This window comes from Neomonachus schauinslandi, chromosome X (genome assembly GCF_002201575.2).
Source record: "Neomonachus schauinslandi chromosome X, ASM220157v2, whole genome shotgun sequence".
NCBI classification, from domain to species: Eukaryota; Metazoa; Chordata; class Mammalia; order Carnivora; family Phocidae; genus Neomonachus; species Neomonachus schauinslandi.
Window position 1 is genome coordinate 101,549,602 of NC_058419.1, and position 25,764 is coordinate 101,575,365.

A 25,764-nucleotide genomic window follows, 5' to 3' on the forward strand; every position below is an offset into this window, starting at 1 on the left:
ACAAATAATCCAATCAAGAAATGGGCAGAAGACATGAACAGACATTTCTGCAAAGAAGACATCCAAATGGCCAACAGACACATGAAAAAGTGCTCATCACTCAGCATCAGGGAAATACGAATGAAAACCTCTATGAGATACAACCTCACACCAGTCTCAATTGCTACAATTAACAAGTCAGGAAATGACAGATGTTGGCGAGGATGTGGAGAAAGGGGAACCCTCCTACACTGTTGGTGGGAATGCAAGCTGGTGCAGCCACTCTGGAAAACAGTATGGAGGTTCCTCACAAAGTTGAAAATAGAGGTACCCTCTATTGCTGACCCAGCAATTGCACTACTGGGTATTTACCCCAAAGATACAAATGCAGTGACCCAAATGGGCACATGCACCCCAATGTTTATAGCAGCAATGTCCACAAAAGCCAAACTATGGAAAGAGCCTAGATGTCCATCAACAGACGAATGGAAAAAGAAGATGTGGTGTATATATATATACAATGGAATATTATGCAGCCATCAAAAAAATGAAATCTTCCCATTTGCAATGACGTGGCTGGAACTAGAGGGTATTATGCTAAGCAAAATAAGTCAATCAGAGAAAGACAAGGATCATATGATCTCACTGATATGAGGAATTTGAGAGACAAGACAGAGGATCATAGGGGAAGGGAAGGAAAAATGAAACAAGATGAAACCAGAGAGGGAGACAAACCATAAGAGACTCAATCTCAGGAAACAAACTGAGGGTTGCTGGAGTGGAGGGGTGTGAGACGGATGGGGTGGCTGGATGATGGACATTGGGGAGGGTATGTGCTACGGTGAGCGCTGTGAATTGTGTTAAGACTGATGAATCACAGACCTGTACCCCTGAAACAAATAGTATAGTATATGGTAATTAAAAAAAATTTTAAAATAAATAAATAAAAATCAGATAAAAGAAGGACTGTCTGCTTACTATTTGACTGTTAGCAGTTCAAATATTGCTAAACAAAGTATCCTTAATGTAAATTTTTACTTCTTTGCTGTAATACAACCCCATTCATGCATGTTAATATTTTCAGACTGATTTCAGGATCAGTTTACATAAGACATAATTAACTGTTCTTTGTTTCGTTAAGTTGCATTCAACGTGTTATTGAGACTGACAGGTGGGCTCAAAATGGACTGCTGATCTGTGAAACTTGGAGTGGTTCAGGTGCTAGTTGTGTATACAACATTTGATTTCTATAAATGCTGCTGTGCAGATTCAGCCACAGCTGTCTCTGCTTAAACACCCAGAGTGTGATTCGTTGGTTTCCAGGGTTGGTATTAGTTCAAATATTTGTGATACATACAATTTGAGAAATTTCTCTAATTTGGTCTTTGGGAAACAGCCAAAGACTAAGTGGATAAAATATGAGTAAAGTTACATAATGAATTTTGATATTCTATATATTTTATTGTGCTGCCTTCAGCTATACTGTGGCTTATGTTTTTTCACATAATCGAAGTTCTGGGGGTAGATAGTTCAGAGCTTGAATGATGCCACTGGGGGCCTAGCCTCCTTGCTCCACCATCCTTGACAGGTGACTTTTATTTTCCTGGTTTCAAGGCAGATACTCAGCTTCCAAACATCATATCCGAATTTGACATTTATTCAGGAATGAAGCCTGATCCAGTGACTTCTTCCTAAGTCTAATTGGCCAGAACTCTTCTCATGGCCAATCCAACCTGCTACACGGGCTGTGAAATCAAGGACTTTACTTTCCAATCTCTATAGAACAGGAAAAAAGGGGTTGGAAAGGATGTTTAGTGAATCAAACTATACTATCTGCTCACTAAGGAATTATATTAAATATTTTAGCCTCAGGCCAAAAAATGGACAATTTCATTGTTTTCTTCTTTTTTCCTCAAGCTATGCTTTAGAAACACACATTGGTCATAGTGAGTTGGCCAGAGAGGCTCTCATTTCCCTCTGTATTTTTTCAGGGTCCAATTATGACGATACAACCAGGTAGTAGACTTTACTTGTTACCTACCCAGAATTCATTTCTCCACTTTTTTATACTATTCAAACCCCGATTATGATCGGATATCTCCCCAAATCCAAGTAGCCGTAGGTCTCCGGGGAAACTGAACTCATCCCAATTTCAGGAAGAACCTGCTTCAAGAGTAATCTTGCCTAGGATTGGTTCTGGAACCAGCAAATGATCCCATTTTGACCTAAAGTATAATGGAAAGTCTGCCAGAGACTCAGGGAACATTTCCTTCCTTGCTCCCATGAGAGAGCCATAGGAAGAGATAGATTCTCTTTGTCCCCTGGGCAGTACTGGGTATAGATCCAATACATGGGACTGCTGTAGCTCTCTTACTACTATGCTGAGGAGGAAGTCACACTTAGAATTATAGGACAGAGAGAGAAAACACCTGGGCCCTTGATAACATTGCTGAATCTACCTGCCATGAAGCACACCCCATGTTTGAACTTCCGGTCAAGTGAGACCATTCATTCTTTATTGTTTTAATCAGTTGGAGTCTGGATTTCTGTTACTTGTAGTGAAAAACATCTTCATTCTTATGAATTGTCTGAGATGTTTGTCCTCAAATGTTCTGCGACGTTTGGGCTTATGTTATTGCTGTTATCTTTGCTGCTTGTCATTTAAGTTAAATGGGATTTCCCATCATTGCAGAAAAACACTACACGCATCAGTGCATTTAGCACCAACTTACTACCAAGAAAGCTAAGAAACAGCATTGTACTTCATGCTCCTTCCAGTTCTGGGTTTTGCCAACACGGGGAAGTAAGCCACAGGTGCAATGCGGATCAATTGGGAAACATTTCTACAAAACTAGTGAGCAAGTAGAAATTCACCAGTCACATTACAGTGGGACAACTGAGAGATAAGTAATATGAAATGCATTGGAATCTCCAAGGCTAACAGGCTGTCATAACATACCACCAAAGCAGCCAAAGGGACCCTTGCAAATGAACTGGATGTTAGGCTAATTGTGCAGCCAGCAGAAACAAACAAACAAACAAAAAAACCTCCTTCCAAGTCAAAAGCTCTTGCGCAAAGGCAAAGAGGAAGAAATGGACAACACATGTTCACTCCCACACTTCCCAAACTATACTTGAGATAGCATGTAGGATTGAAATGCTTGATCAGGGCTTTAATTTTCTCAAACTAAAATTTGCCTGTTCTGAGATTCTCCTCTCTACATATTCTCTATCTCTGTATATAGATAGATAGATAGATAGATAGATAGATAGATAGATAGATAGATAGATAGATAGAAAGACAGATACATATAGATATACAGATAGATATAGATAAATAGATATCTCTCTATATATGTTACACCTCTCTCTCTCTATATATATATACATATAGTGTCGATAGATATCTATATTGAGAGAATATAACTTTGAGAATTAAACCACTCACGTTAGCATGGTAACAAGAAGAACAAATGATATTAACATACAGGCTACTGCAGAACTTTAATAGAATGATACTTGATTGTTTCCGAAGACACCTGCTTAGTGTCAGATACAGCAGAAATCATGGAGAAGAAGCAAATGTCAGAAAGTGGAAAAGGGGGCAAATTAAATGCCATTTAAAAATGGTCAGTGTAAGAAAATGCATCATTAATAACTGGAATACAGATGAATTGGTAAAATGCTAGAAAATAATAGCTCACAGAAATAGAGTTACAAACAAATTGATTTTTTTCCAAAACAAATTGATTTTTAAAGATTTTCTTATTTTGGTTTTAGGAATTATTTACAGTCCGGTAAAACAAAAAAGGTGTTAGTAGGTATTCGTTTAAAATGTAAGGTATATTGTTCACTTAAAATTAATTTGAGGGACCTTTTCTAAGAGATTTAGAAAGATATTGTCATTCCAAGCCTCAGTCTGAATTTTCACACTATTTTGATTACCTACAAAGAGAAGGCATGAAACATATATACCTATAAATAACCAGTTAATGCTAATGTGAATTTTCTTTTTTTATTGAAACTTTCTCCCATTATGCAGTTCTTGAGTAAAACATTATTGAGTCATTAACAATAGGGAACATGTTTTTCACACATTCAGTAGAAGGTAAGTGTTAAGAAGGACTGATCATAACAATGACACACAGAGAGCTAGGAGTCTAAAGGAATTTAAATACATGAAATGGTTCATCTCTTTCTTATCCAAACGCCTGTCAGGTTTCAAGGTTAAAGCCATATTTATGTTTTCAGGTTTTTTTTCTCCTTGTAATTGGTAAGGTTATATCTGTGAGTATTATACCACCTAATTTCAGAAATTTCTAATAGGTTACAAGGCAATTTATCATCAGCTTTAAAACGGAATGTTAACAGCTTTATAGTTAAATTAGGCAATGAAAAATGAGTAAAGGTTGCCTATGGAAAAAAAGCTTTTTATGACAAAGATAATTGAACTCACAAAGAGTAAGGTATAACCTAAAATGATTTAGAAAATTCATCATGAAAGTGTGTCATTATATTAATTGAGAAAGAAAATCACTTTTTTATTTACCCATCTCTAATGTATTCATCTCTCTGTTCAGACAGACTAGGGACCAGCAAAACATTAATGATTAACATGTCAGAAGTTGGAATATAACCTTGTCACATTCACCATAAGACTCTCAGCGTTCTGAACAATTTTCTTGATGTGCTTGAAATCCTCTATGAGAGGATTCTTTTAAAAGCCTTCTCATTGAAAGATAAAAGAACAATTATTTGGGAAGGTTCCTTTTATTCATTTTCTAAAACATTTTTTTCTGAGAGAAGTGATACATATTCATGGTAGAGAATTCAAAATATGAAGAAAAGCATAAAAAGAAAAAGAGAAATTACCTACAATTCCATTCCCCAACATAACAATTGTTAATCTTTTGGTTTATCTTCTCTCTTTGAATCTTTATGAAATTATCAGAGTGTAAACAGTTTGATTTCATGCTATTTTGTTTACTCAACATTTTATCATGAAGCCCTCCCCAGATGATTGTGTCTTTATTATATTCCATCATCTATTTCACAATTTACCTAACTTCTACTGTTCAGTATTTAAGTTGCTTCTAAACTTTTCTTCTTATCAATGACATTGTAATTCACAAGACTGTATGATATCTTTTGTTCATCTGGGGACTTGCTTAGAACAGATTCAGAAACATGAAATCCCTATGTCAAAGCGCATTTTTTTTTTCAACATAAAAAAGTGAGAAAAGTACAACCAAAATGATCACTGAATTTACCATATAGAGGACTGGCCATTAAGATTCTGGTACCTATGTATCCAATTTTTTAAAAAACCACTTTAGTGAGGTATAATTAATACACAATAAACTGCATAAAGCAAACAATTTGACAAGTTTTAATACATGTATACACCTCTGTAACCAGCACCACAGTCAAGATAAGGAAAATATACATCACTTCCAAAAGTTCTCTTGTGCCCCTCAATAATGTCGCCCTCCCTCCTATTCTCCTTTTCTCGCATTCCCATATCCCACATACTGAGAAAATCACTGACGGATCTCGTCACTCATTGTATGTTAGACTACATTTCCAAGAAGCACAGCACACTCACATAGAAAAAAGATAGGCAGTAGATACCATTAAGTGAGAATCAGCAGAAAATACAGACAGCAGATTCTAAAAACTTTTGGGATATTTTAATCATTAAAAATTAAACATAAAGTATGTTTAATATGTTATAAAAAGAAAAAGGAGTTGAATATATGAATAAGAAACAAGAGACTATAGAAAATGATTAAGCAGATTCAAAAATTTAAAAACTATAACTTTTAGAAATAAAATATAATAACTGAACATAATATTTATAATTAAATAATTGAATATTTAGATTGATGGCTAATTAGATACACCTAAAGAAATAATTAGTTGATTTGAAGTTAGATCTGAAGATCTTATCCACAATGCAGGAGAAAACCAAAGAGATGGAAAGTATAAAATAGGGTTTGAGATAGGGAGAAGAGAGTAAAAAGGTGTATCTTATTCTAAGTGAATGAGTTTCATAAGGAGAAAAATGAAATAATGGGGCTGATGTATCTTGAAAGTGATAATATCTGAGAATTTTCCATAATTGGTGAAAGACACCAATTCCCACATTTATGAACACTAATGATTCTCAAAAAGGATAAATAAAAGGAAATCCACTGTGGGGTATGCATAGTGAAAGTATATGGAATTAAACACAAAGAGAAAACTTTTAAAATAGAAGACAGAGTACCTTCAGGAGAGTAACAGTTATACTGACAACCAGCATAAAGATTTTTTAAAGATTTTTTAAATCTTTTTTAAAAAGACTTATCTTAGAGGAAAAAAAGAAATTTTTAAAAAAGATTTATTGATTGTTAAAAATTTATTTATCTTAGAGAGAGAAAGACAGAGTGCCAGCACACTCAAGAAAAGGCAGGGCAGAGGGAAAGAGAGAGAGAATCTCCAGCAGACTCCCCGCTGAGCACAGTTCCCAATGCAGGGCTCCATCTTACGCTGAGATCATGACCTGAGCCAAAACCAAGAGTGGGACACTTAACTGACTGAGCCACCTAGGTGCCGCGACTGACAACCAAATTCTTAGAGGCAGCAATGGAAGTCAAAAGCCTATGGAAGGACATTTCACTGTGTTGAAAAGAATTCAGAACTAAATAACCATCAAAGTACCATTAATGAGCGAAAGCAAAATACAAACATTTCAGACAACAAACAGATTATGTTTGTCACCAATAGACCCTCACTGAAGGAAACTCTAAAGAATTACTCTTCAGGCGGAAAGAAAATGAAGGCAGACAAATGCCAGAAGGTATAATGGGAGACAAAAAGTGTTAACTACTTGGGTATATTCGACTAACAGATTCAATAATTATTTATGAACAATGACTATGTGGAAGGCCCTGCTTTAAGCGCTTGACGTACAGCACTGAACAGTGCACCTTTTGTGAATTAAAAAAAAAAAAAGATGACTAAAATACTGGGCAGCAATGATGTAAGTTGACAGGAACAGCAGAAATAAAGTCTTCTAAGGTTCTTTGTTCTGAAGGAAAATAAAAATATAGCTAAAAGTGAACCTTGATAAATTAAGCACATATGTGAATTTTCTAGGGTATAAAGAAAAGAATGGATAGCAAGTATAAAACCTCTAAACTCAATCAATGTGAAAGAAGGAAAAAATGGGTGCCTGGGTGGCTCAGTCGTTAAGCGTCTGCCTTCGGCTCAGGTCATGATCCCAGGGTCCTGGGATCGAGTCCTACATCGGGCTCCCTGCTCGGCAGGAAGCCTGCTTCTCCCTCTCCCACTCCCCCTGCTTGTGTTCCTGCTCTCGCTATCTCTCTCTCTGTCAAATAAATAAATAAAAATCTTTATAAAAAAAAAAAGAAAGAAGGAAAAAATCAGAGAACATGATGCATAAAAAAGTCAGGCAAACAGAAAGCACCAGATATGGTAGAGATGATTCCAAATACCACTTACTACAATCAAAAATGAACTAAAATCCTACTTAATAAAGATTGCCCAACATGGAAAAATCAAATGCAACTAAATGTGTTCATAAAAGGCACACTTAAATTAAAAGTATGTAGAATGGGATAAAAAAATATTTACAAACAGCAAATACAAACAAAATCTAGTTGGCTTAACCATACTGATAATATATGAAATAGACTTTAAAGATTTTTTATTTTTTATTAGTGAGAGAGAGTACAAGTAGGGGGAGCGGCAGACAGAAGGAGAGGGAGGAGCAGGCCCCCCACCCAGCAGGGAGCCCGATGTGGGCCTCGATCCCAGGACCCCAGGATCATGACCTGAGCCGAAGGCAGACGCTTAACGACTGGCCACCCAGGCGCCCCCCCCTTTTTTTTTTTTAAAGATTTTTTATTTTTTATTAGCAAGAGAGAGTATAAGCAGGGGGAGCGGCAGACAGAAGGAGAGGGTGAAACAGACTTTAAAGAACAGGTATTGTTAGAGATAGAGAGGGCCAACATATAATTTTGGTAAGTTTCACTTTATCAGGAAGATATACCTAAGATAAATACTGAGACTGTATAATTATGTATCTAAAAACATAGTATCAAAATATATAAAGTAAAATTTCACAGATTGTGAAGAGAAATACACAAATAGAGCACCTGAGTGAATTCCTCCCACCACCTGATAGATAAAGCAGGCCAAAACATCAAAAAGAAAAGAAAAATCAGTACAATATATAAAATTTGAGATATACAATGAACATGTTTGATCTAATGCACTGAATAATTTCACAATACAAAAGCTTTTCAAACACACATGGAGCATTAACGGAAATTAATAACATACTTTTTATCCTAATATAATGCTGCCTTTATGTGTTATATTAATACTGTATGTGAGATAAAAAATGGATAGCTCGCTTATTGGAAAAGAGTAAATTGCCATGCTGCATATTGTTAAGGTGTCTGAATTTCTCATTGAATGGTCATGGCATAACTACTGTTTATGATTTGGGTAATTTACGTTTTTTGCTACTATAAATATCACTGTCTCAAAGCTATCACATGAGTCTTTGTTAAGAGCCTAATTATTTTCTTGAGGATATATTCCTAGAATTTGAATTGTTAGATCAATCTTCTGCATTATTCGACCTAAAATTCCCCATAGCTCTTGCTAACCTGTCCTGTAAAAAAGTTTTACTGATCTTATTCTGACCAGCAGGGTGTGAGGGTGTCTATGTTACATTTTTGACAAAACTATCAGGAGAAAAATTATCATCTTATCATTGTAATTGGCATTTCTTTGATTATCAATTATCTGTGATGCTGAATATGTTTCCATATCTTAGCCATTTTACTTATTTCTTTAATCATTCAATCATGTGCTTTGCTGCTATTAAAAAATGGATTTAAAAAACAATTTTTATATTAGAAAATAAATCCCTTTGTGCCTGTGAAGGGATTTAACCCAGTTAGTCATTAACTTTCCTACCTTTTGGTAATTTTTGTTAAAAAATGTCCTTTTTAATGTAGTCAAAATCATCTTTTCTTTTGTTAAGACCCACTCTTTTTAAATAAAAATTCTTGAAAAATTGTTCTCTATCTAGAGCTTTATTAAACAGTAATTTTTCCATGTGTCTTTTGGTTTCACTTTTTAATATGAATTCTCTAAATCATTATATAATACATATATATAAATCTATCTATCTATCTATCTATCTATCTATCTATCTATCTATCTATCATCTATCAAACCATTTCCCAATTGGTCAATGATATATTTTAAAAAATTAAAAACTAATCTTTTATATAGTAATGTAAATTTCAAGGCCATGTGCTCCATCCATTGACTTGTCTGTTCATCTTAACTGCAGTATAATTGACAAAAATTGTATAAGGGCGCCTGGGTGGTGCAGTTGGTTAAGCGTCCCACTCTTGGTTTTGGCTCAAGTCTGATCTCAGGGTGGTGAGATTAAGCCCTGTGTGGGGCTCTGCACTCAGCATGGAGTCTGCTTGGGTTTCTCTCTCCCTCTCTCTTCCCCTCCCCACCACGTTCATGCGTGCTCTCTAATTTAAGGTGTATAATACCATGTTTTGATATACATTGTGAAATAATTACCACAATCAACCTAATTAACATAGGCATTACCTTGTGAGAATATTTAAGGTCTACTGTCTTAGCAAATTTCAAGTATACAATACAGTATTTTTAACTATAGTTACCATGCAGTACATTGTATCTCCAAAATGTATTCATCCTGCTAACTGAAACTTTGTACTCTGAACTCCCTTCTCATTCCCTCCACACCCCCAAGCCAATGGCAACCATGATCTACTATCCGCTTCTATGAATTTGACTTTTATTGATTCTACATAGTGAGATTATGCAGCCTTTGTCTTTTTTTGTCTGGATTATCTCACTTAGCATATCTTCCAGATTATTCCATATTGTTGTAAATGGCAGGATTTCTTTCTTTATTAAACCTGAATAATATTCCATTATATATAATTTTCTTTATCTATTCATGCATTGATAGACACAGGTTGTTTCCATATCTTGGTTATTTTGAATAATGCTGCAATGAACATGGGAGTCTAGATATCTCTTCAATCTATAATTGCTAATCTCACAGTATTTTCTAATTTCACTTTTGATTTCTTGTAAATGACAAGATTTCTAAAGATATATATATGTATCTTTATGGTTGGTTAAATTGCCTAGAAATGTACTGCTGGATTATATGAGTACTGCCAAACTGTCATAAGAAATGGCTGTACTGGGGCGCCTGGGTGGCTCAGTCCTTAAGCATCTGCTTTTGGCTCAGGTCATGATCCCAGGGTCCTGGGATCGAGCCCCGCATTGGGCTCCCTGCTCAGTGGGAGGCCTGCTTCTCCCTCTCCCACTCCCCCTGCTTGTGTTCCCTTTCTCGCTGTGTCTCTCTCTGTCAAATAAATAAATAAAATCTTTAAAAAAAAATGGCTGTACTATTTCGCATGCCCATCAGCAATGTATGAGAGTTCCTGTTGCTCCACATCCTCGTCAGCATTCGGTGTTGTCAGTGTTCCAGATTTTGACCCAATAGCTGTGTAGTGGTTCATCCATTTACTTTTTATCTATATGTGTCTTTATAGTTAAAGTGAGTTTCTTGTAGAGAACATATAGTTGGGATTTTTGTTTTTCGATCTACTCTGAAAGTCTCTTCCATTTTTAAATTTTTAAAATTTATTTTTTATTTTTTAAAAAAGATTTTATTTATTTATTTGACAGACCGACACAGTGAGAGAGGGGACACAAGCAGGGGGAGTGGGAGGTGGAGAAGCAGGCTGCCCGCAGAGCAGGGAACCCGATGTGGGGCTCGATCCCAGGACCCCAGGACCTGAGCTGAAGGCAGACGCTTAATGACTGAGCCGCCCAGGAGCCCCTCTTCCTTTTTTTTTTTTTTTTAAGATTTTATTTATTTATTTGAGAGAGAGCGCGCAAGAGAGGCAGCAAGCATGAGCAGGGAAGAGGCACAGAGGGAGAGGAAGAAGCAGATTCCCTGCTAAGCAGGGAGTCCGTGGGGCTTGATCTAGGACCCCCGGGATCATGACCTGAGCTGAAGGCAGATGCTTAACTACTGAGCCACCCGGGTGCCCCTGAAAATCTCTTCCTTTTAATTAGTGCACTTATGCCGTTGACATTCAAAGTGATTATTGATATAGCTGGACTAATTATCATATTTGTTACTGTTTTCTCTTTGTTGCCCTTGTTTTTTGTTGCTACTTTTATCTTTTACTCTTTCCACTTTGAGTGGTTTCAAATGAACATTTTATGATTCCATTTTCTCTCCTTTTTAGCATATCAGTTAAACTTCTTTTTTTACTTTATTTTTATTGAGATACAATTGACATATAACATTATACTAGCTTCAGATAAAGAACATGATGATTTGATATTTGTGTATATTGCAAAATGATCACTACACTAAGTCTAGTTAACATCTGTCACCATACATAGTTATAAAATTTATTTTTCTTATATGAGAACTTTTAAGCTTTACTCTTAGTAAATTTCCAATATGCAATAGAGTATTATTAATTATAGTCACCATGCTGTACATTATGTTCCAATAACTTATTTATTTTACAAGTGGAAGTTTGTATCTTTTGACTCCCTTCACCCATTTCACCTACCTTCTACCCCCTGCCTCTGGTAATCATCAATCTGTTCCCTGTATCTATGAGCTTATATGTTGTTTTTAATTCCACATATAAGTGAGATCATACTATATTTGTCCATCTCTGTCTGACTTATTACAATTTTTACTTTTTCTAGTGCTGCCTTAGAATGTCCAATATACATTTACAACTTAACCCAAGTCCACTTTTTAATAATACTATACCACTTTACAGGTAGTGTATCTTATAATAGCAATAGCAAAATAATCCTTATTCCTCTTTCTCTTCCCTTGTATCATTGCTGCACATCTGTTCTTGTATATTGTCTCCTTTATTCATTAGAGTCCTTATCATATTAATCATAGTTGTTTTAAATTCCTGGTCTGATAATTCTAACATCTCTACCATGTCTGGTTCTAATGCTGTTCTGTCTCTTCAAATTTTATTTTTGCCTTTCACTATGTTTCTTTTCTTTATTAAACTTTTCATTTGGTTCATGTATTGTTTTCTTGATTTTGTCTGGTTTTCTGTGTTCTCTTGTAGCTTCTTGAACTCCTTTAAGATAATTATTTTGAATTTGTTGTCACACAGTTCATGGATCTGAATTTCTTTAGTGTTGGTTACTGGAGCTTTGTCAGTTTCCCACGGTGGTGTCATGTTCGCATGATACTTTGTGATCTGTGTTTCCTCGCACTGGTGTCTGTGCATTTGGAGGAGGAAACATTTCTTTCCATCTTTATAGACTGGTTTTGGAAAGCAAAAAGCTTTTCCTGCCAAATACCCGGGCTGATGGGGCTGCTTCTGGGATTGCAGCCAAGCAGGGCTAGAACCGGGTTTCATGGATGTTACTGGGTCTGCGGTTGGATTGATGGTGGTAGGCCTGTTACCAGGGGCATACTTGGGTGTGGCTTCTGGTGGGTTCTTGGGCATGCTTTTGTCAGGTCAATGGGCTGGTCCCTGGCACACAGGACTGCCTCTGAACTGCAGTAGAGAGCAAGTGAAACTGGGTCACAGGTCTGCTTCAGTGACCACAGTTGTGCCCGAGGTCCTTAGGCCTATTACTGGGGGTGTCTATGCACATAGCTTCTGCCTAGTCCCTTTGATGGGTCCCTGGAGGGTCAAGATTGCCTTAGAATATGGTAGAGTGGGGCTGAAGCTGGGTCATAGCACTACTTCAAGGACAGCAGTCAGGTTTGAGGTTGGTGGGCCTGTTACGAGGGGCACCTATAGGCATTGCTTTTGCCACATCCCTGGGATGGATCCCTAGCTGAGTAAGACTTTCTTGGACCAGTAGTAGAGCAGGGCTGGAGCTGAGTCATGAGAATGTTTCAGGGATTACAGTAAGGTCCAAGGTCAGCAGGCCTTTGCCAGTAGCATGGACAGCTGTGACTCCTCCTAGGTCCCTTGGTGGAAGGAGGTTGTGGAAAGACCATAGATGAGTGAAGCTGGAGGCCAGTGCACAGGCCTGCCTTCTTAGTTTTCTTATAGTGGTCCTTCTTGGTCTTGTGCTCCACTGAGGATTTGCAGCCTCCCACCTGGATACCAAAACTTCCACAAAGGCATTTTTGTCCATAAATGGCTGCCAAATATTTTTTTCTATGGGAGATGTGGGCTATGGATCTTGTATACCTTCATCTTGCTCTTACCACTCTATCATGTTTAATGATTATAATCTGTGACACTGTCATTTAGTATGGCAAGTCCTCCGGTAGTACTTTAAAATTTTAGACATATCCTTTTTTAGTGGGAAGCCATACTACTATTTAAAATGATGGTATAGAGAGTACATTTTTTGATATGAATATTTGACTGTATCTCTATTCTTTTTAAAAAATATTAAATATTTACTATGTGAATATTAAACAACACACTACTGCACAAGCAATGGGCCAGGGAAATCAGTGACAAATCAAAGTATGTCTCAAAACAAAAGAAAAAGAAAACACAATATTCCAAAGCCTATGGGTTGCAGCAAAAGCAGATGTTAGGGTAAAATTTATGCTATAAATGCTTGCACTAAGAAAAAAAGTTCAAATAAGCAACTTAACATTACACCATAAGGAACTAGAAAAAGAAGAAACTTAGCTGAAATTTAGTAGAGGAAGGAAGGAACAAGGAAAAATAAATAAAATAGAGATCATAAAAAACAAGAACATAACATCGAAAGTAATGACCTGTGTTTCCAAAAAAAAAAACAAAATTGGCAATGCTTTAACGACATTAACTGAGAAAAAAAGGAGAGAAGGCTCAAAAACCAAAATGAGAAATGGAAAACAATACAATAGATAACCACAGAAATACATAGTGTGACAACAGATTACTATAAACATATGCTAACAAACCAGATAATTTAGAAAAAAACTCAAGTAATTCCTAACACACACAAGTTACCATGTTTGAATCATGAATCTTGAACCCAGGAAATAGGAAATCTTCTTAAATATATTCTTAACTATTTCTTTCAAATGCACTTTAGAATAACTTTGTCAAGTTTAAGAAAAAAACTGTGTTTAATGAGAATTGAGTTTGATTGGAAACCTTTGGAGGAATTTCATGACTTTCTTATATTTTTACTTGTCCTCCCATTTAAGAATACATACACATCTCCACTTATTAATGTGTTTACCCATCACCCTGTGTCAAGGTTGTAATTTCCTTCATATGCTTTCAACTTTCCTAGTCGTGTGTGTGTGTGTGTGCATGTGTTTGTGTAGAGCAAGAATGAGAATGAGGACATTACTACTATTACCCCAACTTTGTAACTGTTTATTGCAGATATATTGACCCCCTTTCCATTTTCTTGTTCCTTCATTTGAATTAGATGCATTTACAAAATTAGAACTCTACCCCCATAATTCTCCTTCTCCTATATATTTTTCTTTTATTTTGCATTCTGGAGACACTTTTTTTCATTTACTCCTGTACAATTTGGCCAGCTTTCACTTATTTCATATTATAATGCCTTTAAATGCAACTTTTAGATTCTTGGTTGCATTTGGTTTTCTTTGCATTCCTTTTTCATTTTGACAAATTCTTTTGTATCTCTGCCCTTCTCTAATGTTTCTCTCTAGGGTTCTGAGCTTTTTAATTCATAGCGATCATCTATTCTTGCTACTTTTTGAGAACACCAAAATGTCTTCTAAACTTTTCACCTCTTTTAGTGGAAACATACTTCCAGAAATATGTTGCTACTTTGAACCTTCAAAAAAGAATCTTCCTTTTCTCTTACAATGCAGAATAGTTTTAATAGATATCATTTATTTATTTGTTTGTTTATTTAAATTCAACTTAGTTAACATATGGTGTACTATTGGTTTCAGGAGTAGAATTTAGTGATTCATCACTTAGATATAACACCTGGTGCTCATCCCAACAAGAGCCCTCCTTAATGCTCATCACCCATTTAGCACATACCCCCACCCTCCTCATCTCCAGCAACCCTCAGTTTGTTCTCTATAGTTAAGAGTCTCTTATGGTTTGCCTCCCTCTCTGTTTTTATCTTATTTTATTTTTTCTTCTCTTCCTCTATGTTCATCTGTTTTGTTTCTTAAATTCCACGAGTGGGGCACCTGGGTGGCTCAGTTGTTCTGCCTTCGGCTCAGGTCATGATCCAGGGTACTGGGATTGAGCCCTGCATTGGGCTCCTTGCTGAGCAGGGAGCCTGCTTCTCCCTATCTCTCTGCCTGCCACTCCCCCTGCTTGTGCTCTCTGTCAAATAAATAAAATCTTTAAAAAGAATTCCACATTAGTGAAATCATATGGTATTTGTCTTTCTCTGACTTATTTCGCTTAGCATAATACACTCTAGTTCTATCCATGTTGCTGCAAATGGCAAGATTTCATTCTTTTTGATGGCTGACATTCCATTGTATGTATATACACTGCATCTTTATCCATTTATCAGTCGATGGACATCTGGGCTCTTTCCATAATTTGGTTATTGTTGATAATAACTGCTATAAACATTGGGGTGCATGTGTCCCTTCAAATCAGTATGTTTGTATCCTTTGGATAAATACCTAGTAGTGCAATTGCAGGATCGTAGGGTAGTTCTATTTTTAACTTTTTGAGGAACCTCCATACTGTTTTCCAGAGTGGCTGCACCAGCTTGCAATCCCACCAACAACGTAATAGTGTTCTCCTTTCTCTGCATCCTCGCCAACATTTGTTGTTTCCTGACTTGTTAATTTTAGCCATTCTGACAGGTGTGAGGTGGTATCTCATCATGGTTTTGATTTGTATTTCCCTGATGCTGAGTGATGTTGAGCACTTTTTCATGTGTCTGTTGGCCATTTTACATCTTCTTTGCAGAAATGTCCGTTCATGTCTTCTGCCCATTTCTTAACTGGATTATTTATTTTTGGGGTGTTGAGTTTGGTAAGTTCTTTATAGATTTCGGATACTAGCCCTTTATCTGATATGTCATTTGCAAATTATCTTCTCCCATTGTGTCAGTTGTCTCTTGGTTTTGTTGTTTCCTTTGCTGTGCAGAAGCTTTTTATCTTGATGAAGTCCCAAGAGTTCATTTTTGCTTTTGTTTCCCTTCCCTCTGGAGATGTGTCTAGCAAGAGGTTGCTGTGGCCGAGGTCACAGAGGTTGCTGCCTGTGTTCTCCTCTGGGATTTTGATAGTTTCTTGTCTCACATTTAGGTCTCTCATCCATTTTGAAATTTATTTTTGTGTGTGCTGTAAGAAAGTGGTCCAGTTTCATTCTTCTGTGTGTCGCTGTCCAGTTTTCCCAACACCAATTGTTGAAGAGAATGTCTTTTGTCTATTGGATATTCTTGCTTGCTTTGTCAAAGATTAGTTGACTCTACAGTTGTGGGTCTATTTCTGGGCTCTCTATTCTTTTCCATTGATCTGTCTGTTTTTGTGCCAGTACCATACTGTCTTGATGATTACAGATTTGTAATACAGCTTGAAGTCTGGAATTGTGATGCTTTTCTTTTTCAACATTACTTTGGCTACTTGGAGTCTTTTCTGGTTCCATACAAACTTTAGGATTGTTTGTTCTAGTTCTGTAAAAAAGGCTGGTGTCATTTTTATAGGGAATGGATTGATTGTTTTAGGTAGTATACACATTTTAACAATATTTGTTCTTCCAATTCATGAGCATGAATACTTTTCCATTTCTTTGTCTTCTTCAATTTCTTTCATAAGTGTTCTATAGTTTTCAGTGTATGGATCTTTTATTTCTTTGGTTAGGTTTATTCCTAGGTATCTTATGGGTTTTGGTGCAATTGTAAATGGGATTGATTTCTTGATTTCTCTTTCTGCTGCTTTATTATTGGTATATAGAAATGTAAGAGACTTCTGTACATTGATTTTCTATCCTGTGACTTTGCTAAGTTCATGGATCAGTTCTAGCAATTTTTTGGTGGAGTCTTTCAGATTTTCTACATAATGTATCATGTCATTTGTGAACAGTGAAAGTTTGACTTTTTCCTTGCCAATTTGGATGCCTTTGTTTCTTTTTGTTTTCTGATCGCTGAGGCTAGGACTTCCAGTACTATGTTGAACAACAGTGGTGAAAGTGGACATCCTTGTTGTGTTCCTGACCTTAGGGGGAAAACTCTCAGTTTTTCCCCATTGAGAATGATATTAGCTTTGGGTCTTTCGTATACGGCCTTTTTGATGTTGAGGTATGTTTCTTCTATCCCTACTTTCCTGAGGGTTTTTATTATGAAAGGATGCTGTATTTTGTCCAATGTTTTTTCTGCATAGATCAAGAGGATCATATGGTTCTTATTAAGAGATACCATTTAGAAAATTTATATATAGACTCTTTTTCCAATGGGTAGAGACTTATGCAGGTCTGGCATGTGCCCAAAGTGAGTGGAGTGTTTTTAGCACCATGCACTGCACTCTTGGCTTGACAATTTCCAAGCTAGTGTGTGTATGTATGTGTGTGTGTGTGTGCCCATGCATATATTTGTGTGTAACTATTTTAATGGGAAGCCTGTAAAATTTATACCAGTCCCAACTCACCTGCCAGAATGTGACCTTGGGAATTCTCCACTGATAAAATGTTTTAACATATTCCCTTTGTCAAAGCAGAATGGTGATTGACATATTGCACAAATGGAAGTGCATGTTTCACTGTGTAATAATGCAATGAATGTTAAATAATTTAATCTGTTCCCAAATCCTTCACTAAGTAATATTTTGTCATTTGGAGAATGACAATATATAAAAGGTAGGAATATTCAAAACTCAAATCTACAAATAAAAGATTCACTATTTAACCAATATTCAGTTTACTACAATGGTTAAGGACAATAATTAATTGTCAGAATCTTACTAAGTTAGTGAGACATAAAAAAATTTCTATTTAATCTTTTACATCACAATTAATGTTTAGAAAGTCAGCATAAGAGAGTTATTCAAACAATAATGCTATATATTTAATTTTTTTTTTCGAGAAAAGAAAGAAACAATTCACACTGAAGTTTGGTCAAGCTCTTTGGTGAGGTTACCATTGATGAAGGCAGCTCATGCTGAGCTTGAGCTTCCTTTTCTGTGAACCCCTAATACATTTAGTTATGACCCACAAGTTGGTCCATTGACTTATATGATCTTATTCTGCAATCTACATGTTTGTGACTCTTTTCCTCCCCCGCAAAAAAACCCAGAATGCACATTTAAAACCTTGAGAATATAAATCGGGCCTTTAATGCATTTATATGCATTAAATAATGCATTCCCCTGAAGCTTCATCTCAGGGTTCTAAAAACCAGTGAGTTCAAAAACAAAACAAAACAAACAGTGATTCCAAGGTAGATTTCACAAACCTTCTGTTATTGGTTTCTAATTTTGCATTAAAATGTATAATTATATAAATAAAAGTAGTATACTTTGGAGAAAATGTTATTTAAGTTGTGACTGAAAAAACAGTGGAAATGAAAGTCAGGTATTATTGTCTCACATATTTTAAGTAATAAAATATAATTCAAATGAAAGATTCATATAAACCAGTTCATTTCTGGTGTGCATTTGTCTTAAAACTAAAATAAAGCACATTAAAGTAGGAATTAAAAGACTTGGATTCAAGGCCAAGCTTTCCCATTTAATAGAGGTGACTGTTCAAAGTATTAAATTCTTTAGCTTCCTCTTGTTTTTATTCATCAGACCTTGACATTTAGAGTAATACTTATTGCTGACTTGATTGTAAACATAAACACAGCCATGGGAACTTATATCATGTGTCTGTGTCTGTACTTTCTGGTGGGCCAGATAATACAGAAATCATTTAAATTATTTCAAAATTATCATTAAAATAAAAACTAAATTTGTATACATGTATGTGTATATATACAGACATATATTTTTTTTTTCTGTAGATGTCTCATAATTCCCTGAGAATACACCTGTGTTCCAAGTTTAATACATAGTGACGTAGAGCAAATCTATTTAAAATGTGGCCCTGGGGCACCTGGGTGGCTCAGCTGGTTTAGCGACAGACTCGATTTTGGCCTCAGCTCATAATCTCAGGGTCCTGGGATCAAGCCTTGTGTCAGGCTCCGCACTCAGTGGGAAGTCTGCTTGAGATTCTCTCTCTCCCTCTCCTTCTCCCTCTGGCCCTCCCCTTGCTCACTCTCTCTTTCTAATATAAATAACTAAATATTGAAAAAAATGTGGTCCAAAGAGCAGAGCCAGTCTACAAATTATTTTTATTGTTGTTCAATATAACGAGTACATAAAGTGAGGGTAAATATATAGTAACTTTTATAGCAATTTGATAATGTTATTTGAAGGAAACAATAAAAAAACCTGGCTTATATTTTTGCATGCTTTTGTTTTTAAAAATATTATTTGCAGTTATTCATTTTTATGATATTTTACCAAAGTTTTAGTCCCTGAGGGACTGGAAATTAAAGCAAAACAGAATAAAACACCTGGTACTTATCCTCAGGTAGTTTCAGAAGCATTCATGTATTTTATTGCTATTAATGTTATTATAATTTTAAAAGCTAAATTAAAATAGTGTTTCATTCTCATCTAAGAATCAAGCTGGGACATCATCAAGCTTGGTTTCTTAAGTCTCAGTTTCTCTATCACAGTTTTTCTCTGATGAATTTATTAGAAGCTCATTACTAGACATTTCTGTGCCTATTTTCTTTCAACGAAGCATATATTAAGCAAGCTGTTCAAAGGAATGGGACATAAATTTTGCCAATGGTCCCCATTAAATCACACACAGACATACACATCCATACACAAAAGAACATGCACATTCTTTGGATATTCATCCATAAAATTCCCAAGTACTATTCATGATTATATAAATGTTTAATATTAATATGTACTAAAAGTCATTAAATTCCCTTTTCAATAGTTGAAATTATAGTCCTGAACTATGATACTTTTCTAAACATCTCCTTGATGCACTTAACATGGTTATGACATAAAAACTTAAAAGATACAAAACTGGGTATACATCTTAAAACAGTAACTAGGAAATCCTTTGACTTCTCTCCAAAACCAGTGAACAACATCACCACTATCCTACTTATAATAACAGTCAGTCACTGAACTATCTTTGATCAGTCTTACCTAAGGACTCTACCATTCCCGGCCAACATCACACTCTCAACAGTTAAAACATATCATAAATGGAATACTGGCACTTAGTAACATTTTGTAAAGCTGATAAAACTTAGAAGGATTATTCAAAAGAACCTCACACTGACACACTGTCATTTCTAAATGTCACGGACTTCAAGCTTAGCTCATAAAAATGAAGCTCATGCTTGGAGACAACACTGCCTTTTAAGATAAATCTCTTTTTAAGTCTTACGGTTGTGGGAGTTGCAGTCTCAACACTGGTGCAATGACCTCCAAAAGCAGCAACTATTTTAAGGTCATGTGTACATTCCTGTAAGCAGATGGCACAGAAGGGCTTAACAGGTGTCTAGGCACAGCTTTACTCTTGTGCTGGTTCTGCCCTAAAAAACATGTCCTCCAAACATCTGTCTCAAAAACACATGAGATGTATTAAGGGAAGATTTTCACACCAAAGTTGTGTCAATATTTCCTACCCTGCCTTCTTTTTCAATAATCTGTACCTTTTAGATACATACAGTCTAGTAGGAAAGGAGATACAGCATTTTGTGTTAAAGAATCATGAAGAGATTAGAAAATACTTGGAAATATTTGCCTTGCTTGAATCTAGGAATGAAGCTGTTTATGTGTGCTTCTCTTAAGTTTTAAACTAACATTCAGAGATATTTTTTTTTCAAATAATCTTTTTTGAATTAAATTTTAAATTAAAGGTCAGAGTATCCTATGACATTTATGTATCACAAATATTTAGAAACAAAACTATATCACTGATTTGGCAGGGGGAATTTCATTGCTGCTTTTGCATATATGTGTGTTTGTGTACATGTATTTGGAGTATCAATCTCCTATAATACGGAAAGAAACAAAATTAAAGATGGGTAAACTTCGATATGATTATTCAAGCTGAGTAATTAAATCATGAAAATCCTGGAGAGGCAGTCTATGTTCATGCTGGCTGGTCCTGACCAGGTATAAAGAGGGTATGATGAGGAATAGGAGCTCTGTGTTAGTGCAGGTAGCATCTAGTTTAGGGAGTGGTTGAGAGGACACTTGGTCTTGTGACTCTACCATGAACTATTTGACATAGATGGAGGTCATGACCTACCGCTGTTCAGAATGACGGTATAGTGAAGGGCTGATTGGGCCAGGAATCGCCAACTATTGTTCAAGTTCAAAGCCGATATTTATGGAGTTTCTCCTAGCTTCAGATTGCTTTGGTGCTTTTGATAAAAATTCAGTAAGTGCCCTCTTTCTGCATATCAGTCCTTCTTGGTGCTTCGAGGACACTGGATGGAACTTAGGTTATGACCTTTAAAACCCTTATGACCTGGTTATGAAGTTGAGATGTACAACAGCTCTAGGCAACCAACTCTGATAGAAAATGGTATGTATTGGACTTAGGTTCCTCTTCTAGAAGGTAAACTATTTTAAGAAATATCCCACGTGGGGTATTATTTTTCTTTATTTAATATTTAATTCTATTTAAGAATTCTTTTTTTTTTTTTTAAAGATTTTATTTATTTATTTGAGACAGAGAGAATGAGATACAGAGAGCATGAGAGGGAGGAGGGTCAGAGGGAGAAGCAGACTCCCTGCCGAGCAGGGAGCCCGATGCGGGACTCGATCCAGGGACTCCAGGATCATGACCTGAGCCGAAGGCAGTCGCTTAACCAACTGAGCCACCCAGGCGCCCTCTATTTAAGAATTCTTAAAGTGATCCTCTAATATCCCAGAAAACAATGCGTTTTAAAAAATATGTTTCCTCACAAACTAGCCTATACAGCATTGCCCAAGAGAAACTTCAGTGATGATGGAAATGTTCTGTATCTTCAACGTTCAATATCGTAGCTACTAGCCACATATGGCTGTCGAGCACTGGAAATGGAGCTAGTGTGGCTGAGGAACTAATATTATTTAATTCTGACTCTCTAAAATGTAAATGTAACTAGCCACCTTTTCTAAATATATTATGCTCCCAATCTAATTTCAAAATTAGAAAGTTGAACCCCTTGCAACACAATGCTCTGTATGTAGCATGTTTCCCATAGTCTCTGTTTAGTAAATGGGCTTAATTGGTTTAGCTTATCATAATATGGCATCTTAATGAATTAAGGGGACCTAACAAAAGTTCTCAGCATACAGCAGCAACAATCAATTTTTATATGTAAAGAAAATACAACTAAGAACTAAATTTTATAAGAGAAGTTTTAAAAGAGCTATTAATCAAATATAATTTTCAGTAAAGCTCTTATGGAGATTCAATTCAGAAAATTATAATGAAATGGCTGGTTTTATATTTTATAAAACATCTATAAAATGAGAAAAACAAGTAGTAGCTCTGTTTCATTATTTTTCAACTAAATAATTCCAAATTAAGCAGCTAAAACAGAGGGTTATCTGTATCAAAAGGGATGGTTTCAATATTACCCAAATTAAGTTTTTATTGTGAAAATAAACACTTTTTCTGCTGTCACTGAAACTTGATCTTCCCTCTAACAAGATCTAAAAAAGCAAATAGGGTGCCTGGGTGGCTCAGTCGTTAAGCGTCTGCCTTCGGCTCAGGTCATGATCCCAGGGTCCTGGGATCGAGTCCCACATCGGGCTCCCTGCTTGGCAGGAAGCCTGCTTCTCCCTCTCCCACTCCCCCTGCTTGTGTTCCTGCTCTCGCTATATCTCTCTCTGTCAAATAAATAAATAAAATCTTTAAAAAAAATTAAAAAAATAAAAAAGCAAATATATAAGTGACCATAAGAACCCCTATGTAAATCTTTCTGAAAACAACTATAAAGAATCAATACAACAATGGAAATGAGAGTCTGGAGGCTTACAACAGTTTATCAAACAATTTCTGTGGCCTTATAAAGGGAAATCTCTTTTTAATCATTCTGAGTTTAATTAAGAAGTAAATAATCATATTCTGAAGAAGCCTGCCTCTCCCAGTCAACTTAGCTTTTTCAAAGGAGATGCCACACAGCATCCAAGTTATTCTCTGTTTGATCAATCAGGATGTGAGACTTCCTTTTGTGCGGAGCATTGTCGTTCTTAGTGAGGTTAAATTAGGTTTTACGGTTTAAAATTGCCCTATTGGTGCTTCCTGCATTTTCATTAACTCAAAACATATTTGATATCATGATAAGCTCTCCTGAAATGAAACTTCCCTTCTGGAATAAGTCATTCTATTATAGTAGATGCTTACCACAGAACTTGGTTTTGAACATTATACTGCTTTAATGTGCTTCCCTATGAATTGATGCTTAGGAGGAGGCTATACAACACTAGAATTTATAACCATATGCTGTGTTTTAGGCCAAGTCATTTCCCCTTTCTCCTACTGTAAAATTGTGAAGTGAACAATTTTTGAATTCTACGTTTTATTTCCTTTTCAGGAGGAATCTCTGCCCAGTACCGGGATATACCTGCAATTACCCTGCTCCCATGCTAGGGCCGTGGTTCTAAACTTCGGAGATTCATCAGCATCACCTAGGAGAACTTAGAAGAGCCCTGGTCCATGACACACCAACTAAATCAGAAACTCTAGCAGAGAGGGGTTCAGGCATGAGGAATTTTAAAAGCTCAGCTGGTGATTTTCAAGCGCGATCAAGGCTGGGCACTGTTGCCTTGGCACAGTACTAATTATGTTTTAGCACAAAGCTTGATCAGATTCAGTTTCTGATTCTACAAGTCAGCATCTCTAACAGGTTTCCAGGTGGTGCTGATGCTTCTGGTTCAGGAGCCACACTTTGAGAACCACTGCCCTAGGGCTCTGAGACTGAGTCAGTCCCTTTGAGTTCTCTTTGGGGATGATGCAAATAGTCATAGGTCATCCTTGTTATGGTTCCTCTTCCTGCTGCATTGATTTACCAAACAGAAGGATGTTTCTCATTCCTAGAGGAATTGACCCTCTTGGTCCCTTGGTGGTCAGACTCATCCTCTTGGGCCCCTGGTGGCTCCTTGGGCAATTAATAATATTCAAAGTTGGATTTAACTAGGGTGGTCTATTTTCTAGGGCTCTCAGACAACTCTGCCAACTCAGCATAATACCAAGGGTCTAAACCACACTGGAAAAGGCCACTTTGATTCTCCCCCTTTTAAAAGGACTTTGCCAGGTGGGAGTCCTTATTCCTTTATTCAACAAATTGCACTTCTCCTCTATGCCAAGGCATATAGAGTAGACCTGAAGAGAGGTGAGATGCTCGATTTTACGGAATTTACATTATATTCAGTAAGAGAGGGACAATAAGCAACTAACTAACCAAATAAACTTTTAACTCATGAAAAATGCTCTAGAAAATAGAAGGCAGGTCAGGATGTAGAGACTGTCTGATCAGGGGTGTTGCTGAGCTCCCTGAGATAAGGTGGTAGGGATGTCCTTGCAATGGTGTGACATCTGACTTGAGACTTGGATATCAAAAAACCAGATATGTGAGTATCAGGGGCCAGAGTTTCTAGGCAGAGGGGGCAGTGAGTGCAAAGGCTGTGAGGTTGGGCTATGCTGGCTTTCTGTTTGGAATGGAAGAAACGTCTATGTGGCCAGAGCGAGGAGGAAACTGGGAAGATTGAGAGGCCAGAGACTGTGTATGGGGGTCTGTTAGGGGTCTAGATTCATTCCACAAGTATAGATAAGCCGTAAGAGGGTTTTAATAAAGGGAGTGATATGATCTTCCCTCCCCCCCCTTTTTCATTATCGTTCAGTTGCTATGTTGACCAGAGAAGCAGTGTTAGAGTAGAAGAAAGGCGAGCTAGTAGGTGGAAGATACTGCATTTTGGGTTAGAGTTGATGGAGGCTTAGACTGGAAGAATAGCAGCAGAGATGGTGAGTGGCAGCTCACAGAAAATGTTGATTGATGCATCAGCTGTGGGGTGTAAGGGATAAAGAGAATGGAGAATGCCTCTCAGGTGTGTAGCTTGAATAACGGTGGGTGTGTTGTAAACATTGTGATAGGGAGGAATGAATGGGAAGCCATTTGGGTGCTGAGCAAGAAACCATTATTTTTGCTTTGGATATTATGGTTGAGTTGCCTGCCAGATTTTCAGGAGGAGTTTTCTAGTAGTCTTTGTTTCACATGAGTCTTTGCTCATATGAGTCTCACTTTCATGAGTCTTTGTTCAACAGAGTCTGAGTAAGAAATAAAAATTTGGTAGTCATAGGTATGTAGGTAGTAGGAGACGCAGTGATTCCACCTGGGAAGCACTCTCACATTTATTCTGAACCTTCTACCTATAAAGAGGTATAATGGAAAGTTCTGTTGATTTCAAAAGCTCTTGTATAAAACTGTCTATAGGAAAACAGGAGATACAGGAATATGAATGGAAATCCTCTTCCCAAGGTTGTAAAGGAGCTGATATACCAATGAAAAGCAAACCACTTGACTCATTCAACAAAGGGTTAACTGAAAGATGGACAGCACACTATTATCATTAAAGTATCTCTCCAGCAGGATAGAGAAGGTTCCCTAAAACTTTACTTCTTAGTCTCCTTCTAGACCTCCTTCTAGACCTAGGCAAGCGCCAGAATTTTCCCTAGGGCACTGTTCTCTTTCAACTTTTATTTGGGAAAGAAATAT

At 36.6% G+C, this 25,764-nt stretch overlaps 1 protein-coding gene across 1 annotated transcript in view; it reads right to left on the bottom strand.

The window, feature by feature from the left end:
- IL1RAPL1 (interleukin 1 receptor accessory protein like 1) overlaps positions 1 to 25,764 on the bottom strand; it is a 665,379-nt gene that overhangs the window by 174,174 nt on the left and 465,441 nt on the right. The window lies entirely within an intron of this gene.